The following is a 23992-nucleotide window of genomic DNA, read 5'->3' on the forward strand; positions in this document are numbered from 1 at the left end:
ACACCACCTCGTTTTCACCCCCAAGTTAGATGTTGTCTGAGGGCAGAAACTGTGTGCCTAGTGTCTTAATCATCTCAGGCTACTATAACAAAATACTGCAGACTGGGCGGCTTAAACAACTGACATTTTCTCACAATTTTGGAGGCTGGGAGGTCCAAGATCAAGGTGCTGGCAGATTCAGTTTTTGATGAGGGCATTCCTCCTAGCTTGCACATGGCAGCCTTCTTGCTATGTCCTTACATGGTAGAGAGAGAAGGCTCTGGTTTCTTCCTCTTCTTACAAGGACACTAATCCCAACATGGGAGCTCCACTCTCACTGATCAGGCTTAGGCTCATCTAAGCCTAATCAACTTCCAAACGTATCACCTCCAAATACTGTCACATTGGATATTAGGACTTCAACATGTGAATTTTGGAAGAACACATTCAGTCCATAGCACCTAAGTAATAACCATTGAACGTGCAAATTTTTGTGTCAATCACTGTTCCAAGCTCTTTATATTGATTTATTCATCACTATAACCCTATGAATATATTCTCTCACCACCCCTATCCTACAGATGGGAATGCAAAGGCACAGAATGGTCAGTAACATGGCCCACACAGCATGTCACTAATGAATGAACACAGGCCTTGTTGTTCCAGAGGTCACACCCTCAGCTTTAACACTGTAGCATGTCTATATATCCATGCTAAAAAAGCACCCAGCTCAGTGCCTTAGACATGTGCTCAGTCGCTAAGTCACATCTGACTCTTTGTAACCCCATGGACTGTAGCCTGCCAGGCTCCTCTGTCCATGGGATTCTCCAGGCAAGAATACTGGAATGGATTGCCATTTCCTACTCCAAGGGATCTTCCTGATCCAGATATCGAAGCCGCACCTCCTGCATTGCAGGCTTTCTTTTACCGCTGGGCCACTGGGACACCCACCTAAAACATAGACAAAACCAAACCATTGCATAGTAGTTGGAATAACCACACGCAATCAAATTCAGAGTTTGTGGTCTTAGTCAGCATCTGGTTCATCTGTTTAAACAGAAAAGATACAGAAAGGGGCAGTGTATGGCCGGGTGCAAGAGCTGGCCCTTTGTTGAGAAAACTGAAGGAAGAAAATTGTTGTTCCTCAACTGAGGGACTTGCTGACTACTTCATGGTTTTTCTTTCTTCTTTTTAAGCCACGCCCCTCCACAATACAAAAGTAGATTTAAAAGAAGCTCTTTCTTAACTACAAAGCCCTGGTTAACTGTCTCTTTTTTCTATCTGTACTTACAAATTTTAAAAGAAGCAGCTCTAAGTCAAACTAGTTTCTTGATTGGTATTAAAATAAATGGATTTCAGAGAAAATCAGCCTTTCATTCATGCAAACATGTATGGAGCACCCGAAATATATGCAGTGGTCACGAACACCAAAACGTAAGGCAACACCCATGGAGACAGGGTGGCTTTTCACATGATGCAGAGGATACCACCACATGAAAAGCAGAAATAAGGAGTGATGGGAGCATGCAAAAGAATCAGAGATGGGGCTGAGGCTTTGAGGATGAGAATAATCAGTAACTACCTTCATCCAATACCACAACATGAGATGTGATGAAGCCTTTGTCAAAATATCTTAATTATCATTAGTAGTAGTAGTAGTCCGTTCTGTGACATACCTTCCAAGATTGCCAGAGGCATCAGCTAAGTTTGTTCATTAACTCTTTATCATGCATTCCCAAACTTAACTGTTGAGGCTGAAGCACTCCTAACCTAATTCCAGGTCTTCAACAAATAAATACCTATTTTCATCTCACAAATAAGCTGGAATTTCTCAAATCCCACCTTGTTTGCCACTCAGCAATACTTCCATGTACTAACACTTCTGTTCAAGACAGAAGACATTAATTAAATAATTAGCCTTGAGCTCAGACATGTAAACAAACACAATTCATGAATTTGTTGATTGTTCTTCCCTGCTGTGGACAGGAGCCATTGTTAGCAACAGTAATAATAGAGCTGACTCTGATTTCTGAGAGACACTCTGGATACAGGAGGCAGAATGAGCTCTCAGAGGTGGCAAAGGGCTGCAGGGGAGCACAGAGCATTCTCTGAAGATGACAATTACATGATAGCTCGGTTTATACAGTCATGTGGAATACTAGTCAACCAAAAACAGTCTAGTGGACGGATAGAATTTGCACCAAACACCAACAATTATTTCTGCCACTCTTCCAGCACTCAGAAATAAAATAATTTTGATAATATCACACACACAAAAAGTCATGCTTTGAAAAATAATATACCAAGCATCAGCCCCTCCCCCTTCAGCAACAGGGAGATTTGATCTGAATAGAAAGGAAACTAGACGGTACAGATTGGTGTTCCAACGTTCCCCTAGGATTTCTTTATAAATGAACTATAAATAGCAATTATCAGCAGACGTGTGTATACTGGGCATGGAAGACAGACGCTGGTTGACAACGGGTTTCCAATAGGAAACACGAGGATAACCAGAAAGCAAACCAAAGTATTTTCTCTGCTATTTATTAACATGTCAATCACTGCTTCCTCCAAAAAATGTCAAACATTTCTCCATGTTCTTCATTCACATGAAAACCTAATGATACTATTTCCTGTGCCATGTTAATGGCAGCTGATAGTGAATCTGTTGATGAATGAAGTGGTGTGTTCTGATTTTCAATGGCTGGACTGTAGGGTTTCTATCACTATAAACCTAGAAACAAGATCAAATTGAAATAAAACTGAGCCATTGGCCCCAGAGAGGCATGCTGTCTGTTAACCAAAAACAGACTCCCCCAAATGACAAATGTGGTATGGGGGACAGTCGGGGACATACACAGAAAGCGAGGAAAGGAAGAAGTGAGTGCAGGGCAACATATCCCAGAAACATCAGATTTTCTCACAGAAATACAGAGGACAATGGGGCAAAGATAGGAACCTACAAACTCAAACTCAGGAGCCACCTCTCCCTTTAAGATACTTGAGATTGACAATCCCTGTTGTTTTTAATGTTCTTCAAACTTCAAGGCTCAATTTGAATCCCATCTGCTCTAGGAAGCTGTCTGGTGTCACCACCTGTATGATGTGTTCCCCGCTGTCCTATGAGCTCATAAGTTGAATTCTACCACAGTGATCCGTGCATCTGTCTTGATTCTCCAGCCAGACCGTAAACTTCTGGAGGGCAGAAGCTGGGCTTCACACCCTTCAAATTCCCCCAGGACCTAGACATGGCATAACCCCTCACTGCAGATGCTCAAAACATGCCTGCAAAATTAATTCATTAAGCAAATGACTGTTTTCTCTTTTTTTTTACTGAATTATAGTTCATTTACAATGTTGTATTAGTTGCAAGTGCACAACAAAGTGATTCAGTTATACATATTAATATATATTCCTTTTCAGGTTCTTTTCCATTACAAGCTACTACAAGATATTGAATCTATTTCCCTGTGCTATAGAGTAGGCCTTTGTTGCTTATTTTATATATATAGTAGTATATATCTGTTAATGCCATACTCCAAATTTGTCTCTTCCCCTATCCCCCATCTGGTAACATCTATGAGTCTATGGCTATTTTGTATATAAATTCATTTGTATCATTTTTTCAGATTCTTCATATAAGTGATATCATATGATATTTGTCTTTGACTTCACTTAATATGAAAATCTCTAGGTCCATTCATGTTGCTGCAAGTGGCCTTATTCCATTCTTTTTTATAGCTGAGTAATATTCCATTATATATATGTACCACATTTTCTTTAACCATTCCTCTGTCCATGGGCATTAGGCTGCTTCCGTGAATTTCTTCTAATAGTCATAGAATGTTTTCATTGTCTGCTTCTTGCTTTGGGGCCCTGGAGCACTCTTGCCCCCCTCCTTGATGGGTGGATTCTGATAAGCCAAGATGCCTCCAAACTTAGATCAAGACTTAGCAATTACTCCAAGTGGCTTTCCCTCATGCCTTTATGTGTTTTATGGCCAGAAAAGCTTAAAATTTTTCAATAGAAAAGAGCTTAAAATTTTTTTAGAGCTTAAAAAAATGTGAGAAAATGAGGGAAATACCATAGGAAGAGTATTTTGCAAGTTGTGGTGGTCTGGCACTTGAATAAAATTCAAAATATATGACCAGCCAACCTGCTTACAGAACTTTTTCCCTGCTTTCTAGTATTAGACTTTCCCACTGAGGTCAAACTAGGTGAAGTGCATGTCTCTTTCCCTTCGAAATCAAGAGAGTGCTAAACACAGTCCTCAAACCTTGAATAAATGAGTGAAGGAATGAGGAAACAGGCACTTGGGAGCTAGGAATTCAAAACTGAGTGAAGTTCTCATCTCTATCCTCACAAAATACACAATCACACAGGAAATATAAATCAAGACACAGATATGAAAATTAATATTGTTAAAGGCAGGGTAAGATTAAGTCGCAAAGCAAAAATAAACAACATTGACACAAACAAAACAGGTCAGGTCAAGAGGGAAAGCCCGTTGGAGTAATTGTTAAGTGTTGAGCTAAGTGTGGAGACACATATCAGAATTCACCCACCAAGTGAGGGATAAGGGTATTCCAGGCCCCAAAAGCAAGAATTAGCACAGCATAGTAAAAACAGCCCAGGCTTTGCTCAGTGAAGATCTGGGTCCCAGTGTGATGTCAGCCTCTTACAAAGACAGATGACTTTGTGTGAATCACTCTCTTCTTTGGAACCTCAGTTTATTTATCTTGAAGTAGGAAGGTTCACTGCCAACTTCAATAGACTCTCGTATTAAATGCAATGCTGCAAAATTGCCTGGCGAAATATTTTGCAGAAGATAGAGGCTAAAGATCTTTGGGTGTATTTGGGGAAAAGCAATCAATGACGTATTTGCAAGAGAGACATACTATGGACCCAACACTCACTGCCAACAATACAAGGGGAATGTGAACAGTCAGCACATTTCATTTCCTGTGAAAGCCCTCATGAACTTGGTAGTCTAGTTGCCAGCACACAAACACCAAGTGTGACCCGGGGTCAAAGGAAACTAGGGCGACCAGTCATTCAGATTTGACCCAGTAAGCTCCCAGGACTTGAGACCTTCCATGCTAATAAAGGAAAAGTGTTAGTTGCTCAGTCACGTTCAACTCTTTGAGACCCCATGGACTGTAGCCATCCAGGCTTCTCTGTCCATGGAATTCTTCAGGCAAGAATACTGGAGTGGGTAGGCATTCCTTTCTCCAGATTTTCCTAACCCAGGGATTGAACCTGAGTCTCCTGCATTGCAGACAGATGGTTTACCACCTGAGCCACCAAGGAAGCCCAAAGTCCTGAACAAAAGCATCATTGAGTTGGTGATCCTATTGGAGAGATTCAAGTTATTACAAGTTTTGCAAGAGCTCCAGTGAAGGAATTGGTACTAGAATCTATATAACTGGGAGACTTTGTAAAATAAAGACTTTTTAAACCTCAACACTCAGCTATTTCTCGTCCTTTCTATTCTCAGGATCCTGAACATTTTTTGGAAAGAAGATCCACTCTCCTTAAAACTCAAATTTAAACAGGACCCTGAGCTTTGAATATGAAACCTGGCTTTCAGGTTCTGTTGGGTATAGGCAAACGCTGTTTTTCTCATTTTGAAGATGGATAAACTGAGCTCCACAGACAGGTTAAACAACCTGTTCAAATCAACTACACAGCTGGAAATAAAACCCAGTTTCTTTACCTCCTGATTCAGTATGTATTTTAGGATATATAACATAGGCTTCAAACAGTGTTTAAGTTCTATTTAACCTTAGTGGGGAATATTCCAATTAACATATCCACCCCCAGGGTGTTTCTCCCAGTTGAAATTTTCTTCCTTTTTTTCCGTAAAGTGGAGACACTCTCCCATCCCTCTTTCCCCGCCCCCCCTAACTAAAGCTGGCAAGTGTCTGTGGCTTTTTGGCTTTCTGCTCAATTCAACTCAAGAGAAGCTTGAAATATATTCCATTTTTTGTAACAGTTAGGAGAGAACTGTTAAAGGGTGGGGAAGATCAATCACTTGTGAAAAATGCTAGGTGTCCCATTATGGTGTGATAAGTTCAGCTGCATAACATATGCATTTTTTTCTCTCTGAATAAATGGCAGAAGTCAGTTCCCCATAAATTCAAAATGTATATTAGAACATGAAATCATATTTTAAGTAGATTTCACATATTGCTTCTCTTCATCATTCTAAATACCAAAGATTAAGCATGCCACTTGCTCTTGAGGTCTTTTCTCTGCTTTTACTTTTTTTTAACTTTTGTTTAATCAGATATGAATAGTAGTTGGTAGCCTTTATTGTTCAGAACTACCTGAGAAGGAAAGAAGAAAATAAACTCTGCTTACTGTCTCCATTCCAAACAACATTTATTTTCATTATGACTGGGCTCTTTCAAAACGGTACTGTCACCCAAATGGTGAAGCTGACCACAACACCTTTTCACAAAGCCAATCCCACCGCACCCGTGTGCTGCTCCTTTGATACAAAACTGTCTCTTTGTTTTCATTTATATTAAAATCTTTCAAGGATCCCACATAGAGGCAGTGTAGTATGGTGGTGAAGAATCAGATGCTGAAGCCAAGATCTTCAAGTTAAAATCCCAGCTCTGTCACTTCCTAGCTCTGTTACCTTGGCCAAGATACTTAACCTTTCTGCAAAATGTTTCAGTTTCTGTAGAATGAAAGTTAGCCACTTCTTTGATCATCATCAATATTGTTCCCAGGAAAACTCTCCTACCGGACTCCTAGCCCCAAATGGGTCCATCACTACAGTTATGATCCAGCCCTCGGTGTCTTTTATTCTTTGTTCTCCTCCTAATTGGCCCGCAAAGCTCACCATCTTCTCCTAGCAGCACACCCCTCCGTGGGCTCCTTTGCCTCTTCCTCTAGACATCTTCTCAACTCTATTTGCTTTTTCTCCTAGAAACTCTCACCTGAGCTTTAAATAACATCCTAAACGTGTACCTTTAACAGTGACTGTTGCTTTGAACTGGCTCACATACCTGCCTTCTGTCCCCTCCACTTGGATGATTGATATACCTCTCATTGGTAACCTAAGCTTAGATGTCTCCCTGAATGCACTCCCCCAGGCTCGTTCCCTCCTCAGTAAGTGGCATGACCATCCGTTCTATGGCTCAATTTCAAAGCCCAGGAGTCAGTCTTAATTCTTCTCTTCCCTACCTCTTCCCAGATCCACACCCCAAGACCTCCACCTCCCAAATCTGCCCTGATCTGACCACATCTCTCCATTTTCATCCCTACTATCTTAGATTTGGTCTAGATCTCTATGGTGTCTTCTTACCTCAATTCTTGCCCCTATACTCCACTCAACAGTTTTCTCTCTACTCTGCAGCCACAGAATTGAGAAGAAAATAAAAAGCAAATTAGATCTCGTCACTTCCCAGTTTAATGACCTGCCTTTCTCCAGAGGTCTCCTCTTAAATCTGGAATAAACGCCTGTCTCTTTACCCTCACCTTGTCAAAGGCCACCATGTGTTAACCCCTGTCCACCTCCCCACTTTCCCTCCCCTGATCCTCATACATGTACACTCTCCACTTCCTTCTGTTCTGTAAACAGCCCAAGCCTATTTCTACCTTAGGAAATCTTTGCAATAGCTGCCTCTGAGCAGAATATTCTCTTCCGCCCCTCCCCCGACACCAGCATCACTCAGGTATCTATTCAATGGTAACATCTCCGAAGAAATTTTCCTGCCATTCTTCCTACAATAGCCTCAGCATCAGTCACTTTCTATGACATTATCCAGCTTTATTTTTGTCACAAACTTCATCACTGTCTGAAATATTATTTCTTTGTTACTCATGTATTACCGTCATCCCCCAAATTCCATGAGAGTAGGCACCTTGTCTAGCTCAGAATCTTATTTCCAATATTTAAAAAAAGACCAAGCACATATTATGCTTTCCATAAATATGTATTGGATGAATGAATGAATAGCAAACTTTTCAAATCTCTTAATTCCCCGAACTCATCCACATTACATTGGTGAGATGTTTTGCAGGCCGAGATAATTATATTGCAATTAGCCTGAAAGAAAGCATTTAAGTTGCAAGTTAACAAGCAGATGAATGAGTGTGCTGCGGACACTGGCCACTTGTTTATTGTCTGCAGAGTGAAATAAACAAGTGAAATCTGGCTGAAATTATTGTGGGACAGCTTGACTTGATGTAAGAAAAATCTTTTTGATTTGAGGGTCATGAATAATTGAGAGAAGCTATAAAGAAAGGTGCTGGCATTCAATTCTTAAAGCACTTGACAAACAATAGCCGATGATTTGCCTTAAATGCTTCGGTAATTTGTTAATATATTGTCATTATTAGTGGGTTACATAACCAATAACATCCACGTATTTCATCCATTCTAAGATGCACATTTGCCCATCTCTGATATCAGAATGTATCTTACAATTGATAGTGCATGATAGTTAAATTGACAGCACCTTTTCTTAGTGGTATATAAAATGATGGTACTTAATAGATGGCATCTTAGACTCAATAAAGCATAGTGATTTATTATAAGTTTCATTTTTTGAATGCTGGCTTTGGGCAAGCACTTCCAAGTGTTATCTTATCAATCTTCACAAGAATCCTATAGAATAGGTAACATTAGACCTATTTTATAATGAAGGAACATGGAGATTAAGTAACTTTCCTAAAATCATACAGCTTCTAAGGTGCAACAGCCTAGAATTTAATCCAGATCTACCCAACTATCAAGCCAATTCTCATCATTCTGATATGATAATTATTAATTTTTAGATAACATTCTGTACATAAAATACAAACCCATAAACAAGTCACATAGCAGGTTTTCAATTCGTGTTAGCTCCCTTCCTCCCTTCCTCCCTTCTCTTTAACATTTGCCTAAATGTGAGAGCATGCACTGTGCTCTGATTCCATGATTTATGTAAAACCTCTTACAAGGCAAGCGTTGGCAGTCAGAGTCTGAGGTCTGGTTTTTTGAAAAGATCTGAGCCCATATCAAAGGCAGCAAGTTAGCTTGGAAATCAGTGGGACCATATAATGATTGGGCTGCTGAAGGACCACTCCCTGATGAACAGGGCTGAGCAGAACAGCCAAATTAACTCCCTGCCTCAGTCTTGACTCAGTGGGATGCTAACAAGATTAGACTTTGGAAGCAGGTGGGTCAGATGTACTAGAACAAGCATAGGAGGTAGAGCACAGCAGGAAATGCATTGGCTTTCGAGTCTGACAGTCTCAGGCTCAAATCCCAACTCTTCTTAATGTCTCTGGGCCTTAGTCTCATTTCTAAATTAGAGGAGGTGCTATATCAGCTATAGGATTACGGTAATGATATGTTAAGGTCACAAATTATTATACACTTTCTGTGTGCATGTGAGATATATCATTGAACAAAACAAATATCCCTGCTTTCATCTAGCTTACAATTTTAGCAACCAGTGCTAATGGTGCATACTGTCCAGCATATTACCTGGTGATTCATAAATAATGCACGTGCTACATACTAAGTCATTTCAGTCGTGTCTGACTCTTTGCAACCCCATGGACTGTACCCTGTCAGGTTCCTCTGTCCATGGGATTCTCCAGGCAAGAATACTAGAATGGGTTGCCATTTCCAACCCAGGGATCAAACCCGTATCTCTTATGTCTCCTGCATTGGCAGGTGGGTTCTTTACCACTCGTGCCACCTGGGAAGCCCTTCATAAATAATAGTCACTGTTAAACTATGTAAAGAAGTATTCACATTGGATATTATGGTTGAACCTGGTGTCTAGTTGAAATTCGGCCAGTAATTCTTAATGAAGAACCAAGCCAATCCCACCTTGGGGACCTGGCGCCCAGGTCTCCTCTGCCAAGAACCTTCTTCCTCAAGATCATTATGTGTCTGCCTCCTCATCATGCCATATCTGGTCCCATGTCACCTTTCAAAGAGGAGGTGCTGCCTAAACCAGCCTCTTCCTCCTGGCCTAGCCCCATGTTTCTATCGCTTCCCCTTGGTTATTTGCTTCAGAGGCCTTACCACAATCTGAAATTCTCATTTTTAATCATGTTTGCTTGTTCACTTCATTACTGTCCTATCTTCTACTAGAATGTAAGCTCCCTGAGCACAGAGACCCATGTTCTTTGCACCTAGAACAGGCCCTGGTACTTAATATTTGCATGAATTGGCATCAATGATACAGCTTACATTGCTAGAAAAGAGCTGTGGTGTGTAAACATAGTGGGTCAAGGAAAAAGCTGGGGACCTCCTGAGCAGACATTCATACCAGCAGCCAAAGCATTGCAGAGTTGGCAGAAGGCTTTGAGCCTGGCTTCCAGACCATGGAAAGACAAATCACTCCATTTCATTGAGACCTGTAAACTCTTAGAATCAAAGTGTTCATATCACTGAATGCTGGAGACAACAAAACCAGTGGGAGAATAGGAATAGGATTGAGGTAAGAGACGATGAATTTATGCCTTTTTGATCATGGCGCTCCTCTGAGGCGGCAAGCGTGGCAACTAAGAGAAACGAATTCATATGGTTCACATGGCTCTTATTTAGCCTCAAAAAACCCTTCTGACAGTATTTCAAGTCCAGGGTCACTAAAACACTGAGTCATCCTGGGATTGTGGGAACTAGCCTGACAAGGAAAGGGGATCAATGAGTCAACAAGAAGTGTATTGAACACGTACTATATACCTAACCTGTGTCAAGTGCATTGGCTTAAAGACAAGACAGAATACAACAAGAGAGCACCAGAGGTGACACTGACATGGCCATCTCTAATATTTTTATAAGTGATCTAATATAGTTAGCATGCACCCAGTTCTCCAGCTCTGCTGAACAAACAAACTCTTCAGGTTAATGAAATACTGAGCTGATTGAATAAAGGGGCAGGAGGAGTTCACAATGCTTTCCAATGCACAGAAGAGCAAAGGAGGAGTTCGTGAATGCAGAAAACTGTGTTGAACAGGCAGGAGTGCTCCTGGGGTCAGTGGGCTGAACAGTTATGGAGGGCAAGGGCCTTAACCATGATTTTTGTCACTGCATCCAGGGCCTAGCACATACCACATATTAATTTGGTGAAATAGAAGGAGAAAGGCACTAGACAGCTATGTCCTCCATTAGATTTCAAGGCACAGGTGAGGTAGAGTATCAGGAGGAGAAGGAGTGAAACTGTGCTCACAGCCAGCCTTCTTTCTTCATTACTGAGACCTGAGCAAGACAATGCATTGGCCGAGCAGCAGGCAAGACCCCTGATCTCATGACAATGGAGAAGAAGTGGGACAGAGAGAAGAAGGTGGTAACTTCCAGCCTGAATAAAATGGCCAACCCGCAAAGTCTATCAATAAAGGTGAGAACATTTAGAAAAATCAAGACTCTGTTTCTCATTGGTCTGGCAATGCAGAACAGCCAAGAATTTTCATTTGTTGCATGATCTACAACAAACATTTGACAAATTTGACATCACTGGGCTTTAATATTGTAGTGCTTTGTTACCAGAGCTCAGCAGTGACACCATTTACAGTCTGATTTCCTAACTTCAAGAAGCACCCGAGACAGAAACCTGAAACTTAAACAAAGGCATGGGAGGAGAAAAAGCAAAACCATTTCATCAGGAATGGGCTTTTTGGGAATCTCTGCTTCTGTCAAATGTTCTCCTTCCTGATGCCAAAAACCAGGTGTTCTCTGGGAGGAGTAACTATGGACGATGTGATAGGAGATGGCAGAGATGTTCTAACTAGTGTGCCTGCTGTGCCTTTAGACTGCAAACTCAAAGCGGGGACTGAGCCAAATCTTCTTCCAGACCTGGAGGAAGGCAATAACAGGAAAGCTGTGGGTGTGGATTCCTCAGAACACGAGGGAAGCAACTGCTGGCTGCAGAATGAGTGATTAAAAAGTTTGTCAAAGAGCCAGCGCTACCCTCCAACTAAATGGTTCCCAAATCCTAGTGGCTGGTCCTCAGTGGGGAGAGCACGATTGAGAACTGTAATGGTCAAGAGGCAAGAACACAGCACCATTAAATGGCCCAGGTCCTCCCTTAGCAAACAGATCAAAAATACCAGAATCCTGAAGATTTTATTCAAAAGTGCCCCTTCTCAGGACTGGCCACATGTTCCCATACCTTTGAGCATTTGCTTGTGTTCTTAATTCTAGCCTGGTCTCACCTAGAAGGTCCAACTCAACACAGTTCTAATCCCTGCCTTCAAGATGCGGTACATATTCCATGGCAGAGGAGCACAGGCTTTGGAGTAGGACACAAGAGGAATCTGAGACCAGCTCCATCTCACATGAGATATGTGCCTACGGGAAGCCACTTACCTCCCCCCAGCCATTCTCCTCACCTGGAAAATGGGGCTGAAAGAATCTATTTCATTCATGGGGCTATAAATACCATGAGAGAATTAGAAAGGAGAATAGAGGCTGGACAGGTAGCAAATTCTAAATCAGCACTGCAGGAGGTTTTGAGTTAGCTGACAGTGGAATATGAAGGAGTAGCTAAGGGAAAGAGGCAGTTTTCAGAGGTGCAGATGGTAACTTTGGAGGCCAGGGAAGACATTAGCAGGGGGCTACCATGTCACTGAGGACCAGTCATTACACAGGGCACTGGGAGAGGCAAAGGTGAGCAAAAACATGATCCGTTCAGTCATAAGCTTCCATTTCAATGAAAAGAAGTGGCCTTTGGAGCCAGGCCCATCTGGGAGTGAATTTCAGCTCAGCCATATTCTAACAGTTGGTCTTGGGCAAGTGATTCAAACTCACCAAGGCTATTTCCTTAGCTGTAAGATGAGGTTAACATTAGCTACTTCTCAGCATTTTTCTAAATATTAAACGTGTACCTCCATAAAGAGCCAGTCCTATAGAAGAAGGCATTCATGAAATAGACACCCCTGATTTTCTTCTTCTTGGAGCTTTTTGCCATGCCAGAAACATCAAGTGTTTTGTTTTCATGAAAGTAATATTGTAAGATTTGTGGAAAATAGACACTAAGAAAATATCTTTTCTATCTTCCTTTCTAAAAATTACTAGTATACCAACTATTGTTACATGTATGGGAGAAGGAAGTGGCAACCCACTCCAATATATTCTTGCCTGGAGAATCCCGTGGATAGAGGAGCCTGGTGGGCTGCCATCCATGAGGTCACACAGAGTCAGACATGACTGAAGCGACTTAGCAGCAGCAGCTATATGTATATATGTTTGGCTGAGCTGTGGCCTTCATACAATATTCTTTATTTCTTCCTGAAAAATAAAGGATCTAATGATTTGAATGCTTCCCCCACCCTCATGATCAACAGCAATGCCGATTTGTGTATGTTTCCACTAAATTATGTGCCATACTAGATAAAAGATTTGTTTTGAAAAACAGCCACTTCCAAATATAAGAGAGTTTATCAATTCCAATCATTCTTATCCAAAATTAGTTGTCAAGTTTCAATGGCTGAAATGAATTTAACAACATAAATTTGGTACCACTGCTGAATGACTAATGCAACCTTGTAGAGCTGGCCTGAATACGCAGCCCTGTTGGGGTTCACCAGCGACATTTAGAATATCAGCACTTTGTGTTATAATAGAGCCTATTAACAACAGTTGACTGACATTAGATGTGGTCAAACTAAGCATCAATTAAAAAAATATGCTGACCTCCCCCAAAATTAAGAAGCCGTTGTACCACACTCACCGAAGGGAAATCGGAATAATTACTGTGGTGTTATGAAACCAACTTATTTGACTAATAGACAGCAATATTTTTTCACTGCCACAAAAAGCCAGCAAATACATTATGATGCTGTAGCAATATTGATATTCATAAAATCTCATTAGGCCAACTGGAAGTCAAACATTAGCCAATCATGCTCCTGACTCCTACTTACAGATCAAAGTTAAAGACGTGCTTTAGCCAGTTAAAAACAAAATTGAATTTGAGATCTGCATGGCTCTCATTAAGCAGCACTCTGTTAGGCTGTGTTTAAGATGAACAGCCCATAGGGAGCTTTTCCCAAACCAACGAGAACGCCTCTTTTCCACATTAAACTAGAAATACCATGACTATTCATTCATTTAAATAAACACATTTTGAAGCAGTCTGGATTTCCACTGTGCTGCCCTCTCTCTGCTTGGTCATTTCACCTTAAGCCAATTTATTTACAGCAAAATGAAAATCCTGTTTGAACCAAATAATTCTCATTTTCCAAATAAACATCTATGTATTGTGTCTGTAGTACAATAAGCAACGCTCTTCCTCGTGTGTTTCTTTCTTTCCTGTGACATTAGCGCTTAATGAAAAGGAAAGGCAAATACACTGATTTAAACAGGTGCTGTGAGTGAGCTGAGCGCCACGCAGAGGAAAGCGAAGTTGAGTCAGGCGGGAGCAGAGTCGCACTAGCACCCAGGACGGAGGCAAACTCTTGGAATCCTTGACTATGGAGACAGATCAGGGGCTCCTTTGCCTAGATGAGACCATGTTTTAGAATTCCAATAAGCAGCACAAACACAGCCATGCCAGCAATATGCGTCTCCTCTCATGCTGAGATGGTTCATTGCTTCTTCTACATCATTTATAGCCCACAGCTGGGGGTTATTCCACAGGGTCACCAGGCCAAGGGAGCAATACCCAGAGACTGACAGCTTTGAGCTGAGCCTCACGTCCTGAAACTCTAACAATATCTCCATGGTGCCTATATATATACATATATAATAAAATCTCGCATCTAGTTGGTTTATGCAAGGGACATCAAACAGGAAGAGGTTGATCTGATTCTGTTGCACCCTTTCAAATGAGTTGCCTTGACGGTCTATTTAAAATTACTGAGGGCTCCATCACACTACCTTTGAAGACACAGCCTTCGTAGCTTGCAGCACATGGGGAAAGCATGATTTAGCCAGTGCCTTGTTCCTAGTGTCCAGATTGGGAGGAAAATAATCCTTCTGGCTCTACACATTGGCAGGCCCAGAATTTCTATGTGGCAGTAAGGTGGGGGCAAGCAGGTTTGGAATGGGGGCTGAGGGGACCTGTCTCAGTGCAACATTCTGCTTGGCAAGTGCTCTGTTTTGACATTGCATATTCATTTGGTGGGAGGGGAGCCTCCCCTGGGGGGAAGCTTCCAAGTCCCTCCAAACTACTCTGGCATAACTACTAAGAGTAACTACAGTTGTCTCTTTCTTAGAATCTGACTTGACTCCCTTTTAAATCTCTTAGAATACGGGCACATTTGAGGACAGGAAAATAATTTAAGCAAAAGAGTAGAAGCTTTCTTTTTTCAAATCAGAAATTTCTAATGGACACACTACCAAATAAATTCTAAGATGAAAAATAAATTTTTCATTTAAAAAATAAATGCTGGTGTTTACAATCCTGTACTTAAAAATGCATGAAATTTGATCAAAATTATGATACTAACAGGCATCATACATGCAAAGTATTAGGATGATGAAAGTAAACAAACCTTTGTATAAACTTGCAATTCATGAAACATTTTCAAATAATATGAACTTTCCAGATCTTTGTTAAAACCCTGTAAATGAGATGGACAAGATACCAACATACCCATATCAAAGGAGATGCCGGCTCACTAGTGAAGCAGCTTGCTTGTATTCACAGTACACTTACAAATAGCAGCTTCAAGTTCAGAACCTCTTCGACCATATCACAGCTTTGTCTCCTCAAAAATGTTTGCATTAAGGATAACTGCCCCCCCCCCCCGCACCTCAGGTATAGAACAACATCACGGTAACAGTGAGCATTCCTAGAGCCTGGTTTTTGGTTTCCAATACAATTCTCCAATAAAAGAAACCAGGGATCCTTGCAGAAATGGCTGATTCTTGGACTAGGGCAAGAAATAGAATAACCCATGAGTATCTTGTAGTGCCAGAAAGTAATGTTCAAATATACACACACACAATGATGGGAGCATGTCAAAGGGACCCAAGAGCCAACAAAAAGAATCCCCATTTGCCAAAGCTGAAACAAAAATAAATAACACAGACTATTTATTTATTATAACTCAGAGTATAAAATAAATATCTGCAAGACCATTCTAATATAAGTAAATACAAATACATAAACGAAAGAGACAAATCTCTCATGCAACAAAATTCCAAATAATTTCTGCACATTTGCCACCCTCAAAGAGGTGAAGTGTAACTTCAACTTTTTAAGTGTGGGCAGTACATTGTGAATTCCTTTCAAAGAGTAGCATATGGGAAAAGGAAAAATAAAGGAATAACTTTACAGTGGAGAAACCTGACAGACACTACTTCAGCTAGATGATCAAGTTAAACATCAACAGTGAAAAATCATGATAATATGCACTTTCTTGATATGACATGATTTACTTCCTCACAAAATTCCACAAGCCTAATCATGAGAAAAAAAAAAAAAACACAGGACAAATCCCAACTGAGGGACATCCTGAAAAATGCCTGACCAATCCCTTTCAAAACTGTCAAGGTCATCAGAAACATGGAATGTCTGAGAAATGACCACAGCCAAGAGGAATCTAAGGAGATCTGACAACCAAATGTAATGTGATGTCCTAGATGGAATCTTAGTGAATAATAAGGACATCAGGTAAAGAATTAAGGAAATATGAATAAAGCATGGACTTTACTTAATAGTAATATATCAGTAATGGTGCATTAATTGTAACAAAGGAACCATACTAACCTTCAGTTCATTTCAGTTGCTCAGTCGTGTCTGACTCTTTGCAACCCCATGGACTGCAGCATGCCAGGCTTCCCTGTCTATCACCAAACTTGCTCAAACTCATGTCCATCAAGTCAGTGATGCCATCCAACCATCTCATCCTCATACTAATCTTAGATGTTAATAATAGGAGAAACTAGGTGGGGGTGTATGGGAACTCATATTGCCTTTGCAATGTTTCTGTAAATCTAAAACTGTGCTAAAATGCTTATTTTAAAAAAGGATAATCTCTCTGCAAAGATCTAACAAAGTCAGAGCTATGACACACAAACCATTTTAGGTGATCTAAGGATGGGATTTAATTCAGGGTTCCTATGATTTCTGTACACTAGCTCTCATGGCAGTCCTAAGGCTTCAGTCATCTAAGTGTTTTATAACAAATGTTTTAAAACTACAAGATCATCCACAGTCTGTGGGTCATCCTTCTTTACCATTGATCAAACTAGTAAATACTAGAGGCAACAGCTGCTAAGGAGACAAGGGAAGCAAAAAAATGTGTGGCAGGCAGTACCACCTGTGCTACCTGATGCCAGCTCCAGCAATCCTCTACTGAGTGGCAGCAAAGGGGGAAAAAATCAGTCACTCACAGCTGGGGAGTAAAAGGAAACAACTTCAGCCTGAGTATGTGTGTACCCGGTGTGAAAGAGATTCGACAATTGCAACTTTAAATGACTTGGGTATTGACAGAGCAATCCATGTGGTGGCTAAGTGGACATTAGTGTACTATAAAGTACCTGTTGGAGCCTCACAAACTAAGTTATTTTCCCTCCTACCTCTATACCAAGAGGGTATTAATCTACTGAGAGGAAAAAAAAAGGATTCTTGATTTTTAAATTGAGCTAAATTGCAATGCCAGGGCAGGGAGGGGTCCAAGGAAGACTTGAGTCAGTAAAATGAGATGGCTGAGCTCCTCTTAGCCTGGTCACTTCCCATCACCCACCTCTGGCAAATGCTCGGTGTATCCCATCAGCTCGTTGATAGAGTGGAAGTCCTCTGACATCCATGCTGATATCCCATCTGTTTAGTACCGAACAGCAGTTTTCTGTCTCCAAAAATCATGGTGCAGTCTTAGTTTTACAAGAGATGTGAAAAGTTCTTATATCCAGTGAATCATTTGTCACCTGATCTAGCACCATAAAATGTCTGCCAAAGGATCCTTCAGCCTCTTTTTAGGACAAGAACCTCAGTACCTCACTAATTTTCATGGCCTGTCCCAAGGGCATCTGTCTTGCTGTATCTCACTGTTTGCTGAACCCATGGTAGGCAAGGCACGAGCAGGGAAGCTGGAATAAAACTCAAGGAGCTGTAGAACTGTGGACATGTTTACTCTCTCCTGACTGACACAGCAGCTGCAGCAGCGGACACTCTGTATTCTCTTGTGGTTGACCCAGCAGACGCGGCCATAACGTAGCTGCAAGGGCGTTTCAGGTGGTCCGTATATAAGATCACGTCACAATTGCGTGCACAGTGCTACAAATGATCTCAGCTGTTACATAATCATTATTTACCAAACGTGGGGCAAGAGCAAGAGGCTGTGTGGCAAGTGAGCTGGACCACCACCATCTGGGCTAATTTTCTCTTTCCCTACAGCATCATTGTCCCATCTTGATCCCATTTTACTGACATCCTCTCTTACTCTCACTCCCTCCCGTCTAGCCATCTGACCTCCTCACTGTTGCTTGTGTACTTCATGCACACTCCAGCCACAGGGCCTTTGACTTGCCTTTCCCTCTGCCTGGAACACTACTCTGCCATGTACTCACCTGACTTGCTCCCTCCCCTTCTCCATGTCTTTGCCCAAGTGTCACCTTCTCAATGAAGCTTTCCCTGACCACCCCATTTTAAACTGTTTCATTCCCACTTTCATTTCTCCAACACTATCCTTGTTAATGGCTTAATTTTTCTCTACAGCATTGATTACCATCTAACCTATTATATATTTTCCTCTTCATTTCTGTATTGTCCTAGTCTCCCCTCTAGTATATAAGTTCACTGAGGTCAGGGCTCTTTGTTCACTGTTATACCCTCAGCGCTGAGAACTGTGGTCTGCATATGTCGTCACTAAATTCAGAAATATTCATGAACGAATGAGTGCTTAACTCTCAAACAAAACTTTGTTTGAGCAGCTCATATTTATAGAAACCTCATACACCATCCCTATTTAAAAAGTAAATCCATAATATGTAGTATATGACATTCTACTTTTATGTTATTATAAACTTCTTATCGACATTTTAAGACTGACTTTTGGTGTAGAAAATAAAATCACCTTATGTACTAAAAGTGATGATAATAACACAGGTTTCTTTTGTCTCTTAGGTAGTAATTAAGGAAATTCACGAATACATGTGAAACGCATTTCCCATTCATCTCTGGCCTCCTCTCTTCTACAGAGAGCCTAGCACACTGCTTTTCATATACATCCACACAAAAAAACTTTTACATGAATGGTCATAGCAGCATAAAAATCAAAAAGCAAAAGAAAAATTACAAATGTCCATCAATTAGAAAGTGAAAAAATAAGGTGTGATGTGTCCATACAAAGGAAAACTATTAAGCAATAAAAAGAATCTACTGATACACACCGAAACATGGATGAACCTTCAAGACATTATGCTGCATGAAAGAAGCAGACTTCACACGGTATAGGATTCTCTTATATAAAAAGTACAGAAAAGGCAAATCCACAGAGACAAAGTAAATGAGTGATTGCCTGGGGCTGAAGGTGGGACTGGAGACTGAGGGGAAATGGACATGAAGAATATTTCTAGAGTGATGGAAATATTCAAAATATGGATTGTGGCGATTGGTTGCACAATTATGTAATTTACTCCAAATCATTGAGTTGTACACTGAAAACAGGTGAATTTAATTGAATGTTAAGTATACTTCAAGATATGTTAAAAAGAAAAAAAAAAGTGTTCAGGACCCAGCTAGGTGTTATCTCACCATTACCATTTGTGTCCCAAGTCAAAACACTGGACAGACACAGAGGAAGATCAGCCTCCAACAGTGGGTTCTCTAGGAGGGCAAAAACTAGCTCTAGTCTTATCAGAGGGAGAAAAGGCTGATGATACTGAGCCCCAAGATGTAGTACAATAGCAGAGCAGAGCACTGAGAATGAAGTTTGAAAGTGGTTTCTGCCCTTCTGGGAGTTTTCCAACTAGAAGAAATGAGATGTTCGGATAAACTCTCATTTTAAGAATATTTTAATTCCTGAGCCCCCAAAGAGAGAGAAAATTCATCAAGCATTTATTCATTCAATTTTCAAGTAAATACTAAACATTTACTTGGTGCAATCTCTTGTTAGGGCTTCCCTGGTGGTTCAGGCAGTAAAGAATCTGGCTGCAATGTAGGAGACCAGGTTCGATCCCTAGGTTGGGAAGATCCCCTGGCAGAGGGCATAGCAACCCACTCTAGTATTCTTGCCTAGAGAATCCCATGGACAGATGAGCCTGGCGGGCTACAGTCCATAGGTCGCAAGAGTCAGACACAACTGAGCGACTAACGCACTATCACTTGTTAGGTGTTGGCAAAGCATGGATGCATCAGACACAAAAAAGCCCAGAAAAGTTCTGATACTGTCCCTCAGGGCTCAGGAAGATCCAAAAGAAAACCCCTGGTTCTCTCTCCCTACTGCTGAGATCTCCTGGGAGAACAGAGGAGGAGACTCTGGCAAGCTCACAAATCTATCTCCCTCCAGGATTCTAAGAGAAGGATTAAAGCCTTGGAATGTGCTCTGGGGCTGACCATGAAAGAAGAGAGGGCCTAGGATATTTTAGATAGAATTCCCTCCCTCCCTTGAAGGCCTAGCCTTCTGGGTTTCTGTTTCCCTGTCGGTCTCTTTTTCTCAGGCAGACAGTTCATCCGTTGAAATCAATAGGTAAAAAATCAATAAAATGCAAACATGGGCACTTTACCCTTGCTGGTTTAGACTCTCTCCTTTCAATCCTAAAAACAACACAGTGTTTCCTTCACGTCAACTCCCTTCATGGCTTAAAAGCCTCTTCAGTTTTTGCCATCTTACTGTTTTCCTCGGTTCCGATGTGAAGTCACCTTGCTGTTTATCCAAGGAAGACGACTAGTCCAAACTCCAGGCATCTTGTGTCCTGGATTCGTTCGACCAGTATGAGCTGCACGTTGCATATTAGTCCCTTTGAGCTTTCCCATCAGCGCAACAGAAGACTGTGGACAGGTTGTGCTGCGCACCCAGGGTGGTCAGAGATGGCCTGTGATGGCAGCAAGTTCTCCATCCCTGGAGGCATTCAGACAGGGTCAGAGATACTGGAGTTGACATTCTAACATCATTCAAGGTGTTGAATATCACCACTCATGTCCTCTGATTCAGAGATTTTGTTATTCTAAATGGGCATGACAGATCCATAAGATATTATGAAAGCAAAATAGCCATGTTCAGTATTGAACTGGACAAGAAGTCCCCTCCCCACAGAAATTTCCAGAAACATCTGGAGAGAAGCAGATTGTCAAAGACCAGACAAACTGAAGTCGAGGAGGTGGAGCCTGGGTGCATGAATATCAGTGGGACTATATCTGTACAGAGCAGTTGGAAAAGTCAGAAGCACTGGGGTACATTATGAGAATAATACAGCATGATGGTTGAATGAGGCTGAACTGGATTCCTATTTCACTTCTGCCATTCACTGCTATGGTAGCTTGGCAACCTCATGCAGGTTACATAATCTTTTTCCAAACATCAGTTTGCTCATCTGTGAAATGGGAATAATAACTCAGAGAGTTGTCCTGAAGATTTAACTGGATAACATTTGTAAAGAAGGACAGTCCCTGATACATAGGAAGCTTCCCAGACATTGTGGTTCAGTGTTATTAATTCTTACTCCACTAACATGTCTAATTTTCTAGATGGTCAGCATGGAAAAGAACTATCAGATACACCACAGACTGGCTGGCTAGACCATAGATCTAATACCTGGGGCACCTCTTAGGCATCCTGTGAAGATGCCTGATTCCTCAGAAGGTTCATCATGACTACAGGGAATGCATTTTTAGGATAGCACCATGCTCTCAGACAACCAGCACTGAAACTGTGCAGCGGACAGGGTCAGCTCTGAGAGAGCTAGGCGGAACTGTCACTTTGATTTCTATCTCTTTGGGAAATCATGCTTCATAGACTGATACTCATTTTAAGTTTAGAATACATTTCTGTGCCTTGCAATTTGGACTTATACAAAAAGAAAAAAAAAATCATTCTGTCAAAGAATTGTAGCCAAGCCACCCTGAGATGGTCACGATGGAGACAGAGGCCACACATCTGTACACACACCTGAACCAGCGTATAACTGACCATAGAGGTTGCTTATATCGCTAATTGTGGGAGCCAAGGGCCATGTGAATGAGACTAACAACCAATTCATGTGCCTAATCTAGCCCCATGGATGACCAAAAGTCAAAGCAAAACACCTGATGAATCCTTGCATTTTCTCTGTTCACACTACTCCTTTCCAACCTAGTCTGACCACCAGAATCAACTGGGATGCTTATTCAATGCAGGTTCCCAGGCATCTTTTCTGGACATTCTCAACTGACAAGTCAGTTGGGAGGCCTGGGAATATGTATTTGAACAAGCAGCTTAACAGAGGACAGGCAAGTTTGGAGAATACTTGTCTTAGTGCCAAGTCATTTATTGTTGGTTTGATTCCTTTGATAAGCCCTCATCATCAAGGTCCCAGAATATGCCAGCACCTTTCCATGATAATGCACATGAGACATGTTTCTTAGTCTTCCCAATTTCCATGTGACGCAGCAACAGTTGTTCCCATTTTAAAGACAGACATTGAAGCTCAGCCAGTAAGAGACTTGCCCTGTTAAGAGTCAGAGCTGGGGTTCCAAACCACATCTTATGACTGCCACCCAGGCCCTTTTTCCATGATCTCATGGTTGCCTCAGCAATCTAAATCACTCCTCTATCAACAACTCCCAGACCAATGATCCAGGCAACCATATGGGACTAGTCATGAGATCTTCCCAGACTAATTCTGACATGTCTTTCATAGCAACAAAGAGCAGCTGCATTTCAAATACGATGTCACTGGCTGGAAATGGCACCCTGCCCAACGCCTGGCCTCTTTAGACATCCTGTGAAAATGCCCTAAGAATGTTCCTGCCAAGTGTTTATTTTCTCTGGTAATACTAAATACAAATATTGTCTCCCTGGAATCTGGTAGCTTGGGGCCTATGTATAACTTTATAAAAGTAACTATGCCTCTACACAGGGCCCTACAGAGGCCTCACTATGTGTATCATTAGTTCACTAGCTTCACTGTTGGGTAAAAATGCCATTAGAAAACATATCATTTACCCAATAGACTGAAATGGATCCCAAGGACCTATTCCAGCCTATCAGGTAATTATGGGGCAAACCCTATATTATTTGCTGGAGAAAATGGAATCCCACCCCAGGAGGCATAAAGGTCCATCCCTAGCTCTTCATAATAAATAGATGATCCCATTTTTGTGATAACAACCACTGAATTTACTCTGATTTCTAGGGCTTTTTTCAAAAATCCTTTTGTTGCTTTATATATATAAAATGGCTAATTGGCTCCAAGCCAACCATAAATAATAAAATACCTAAAAATGCATTGTAATCCCATTCATAGCTTTATTTAGCAGGAGGTAATACAAAATCCTCCAAAATCTCATTTATTTCACACCTGTGGTAATGACCACTTACCCAGGCAGCATATGGCACCCTTTCATCTCCCAGGGCCTTGGGAAGCTTAGAAGCCACGGGCCCAGAGTCTACTGACCCATCTTCAAATGCAACCACTCTGGGGACTCCAACTAGGAACACAGTGAATAACAAGGACTTAATCTTCACTCTCGTCATCTCAAGTCTTGAGGTTTGCTGGACCAGGACTTTTTTTCCTCCAAAAAACCATTCTTAAGAGCCTTAGGCTAGAGCAGCAGACCCCAACCTTTTTGGTACCAGGGACCAGTTCTGGGGAAGACAATTCCTCCATGGATAGGGTAAGGAGGATGGTTTTAATTTCACCCGCCACTCACTTCCTGTTGTGCAGCCCAGGTCCTAACAGACCATGGACCAGACCAGTCCATGGCCCAGGGGTTAGGGACCCCAGGGTTGGAATATAGCTGTAGCCCCCGGAACCTACCACAATCCCTGGTATTCTGAGGCTTTGCAACAAAGGTGTGTTGCATGAGAAGGTCCCTTCGTCCAGCTTTAACACCCTACAACTCAGTCACTATATTCACTGCTTTGTTCCAGTACCTAGAACAGTGCTGACACAGAACAAAACTACCTTTTT

At 41.5% G+C, this 23992-nt stretch overlaps 1 protein-coding gene across 2 annotated transcripts in view; it reads right to left on the reverse strand.

The window, feature by feature from the left end:
* Positions 1–18138, reverse strand: part of PPARGC1A (PPARG coactivator 1 alpha) — a 410292-nt gene extending 392154 nt beyond the window's left edge. Inside the window, exon 1 of one of the 2 annotated variants that reach the window (XM_055588151.1) lies at positions 17629–18138. The gene's annotated coding sequence lies outside the window, so the exon portion shown is untranslated. The other variant, XM_055588146.1, reaches the window with a different exon arrangement.
* Positions 18139–23992: the final 5854 nt, after the last annotated feature.

The sequence above is a fragment of the Bubalus kerabau genome, chromosome 7 (genome assembly GCF_029407905.1).
Source record: "Bubalus kerabau isolate K-KA32 ecotype Philippines breed swamp buffalo chromosome 7, PCC_UOA_SB_1v2, whole genome shotgun sequence".
NCBI lineage: Eukaryota > Metazoa > Chordata > Mammalia > Artiodactyla > Bovidae > Bubalus > Bubalus kerabau.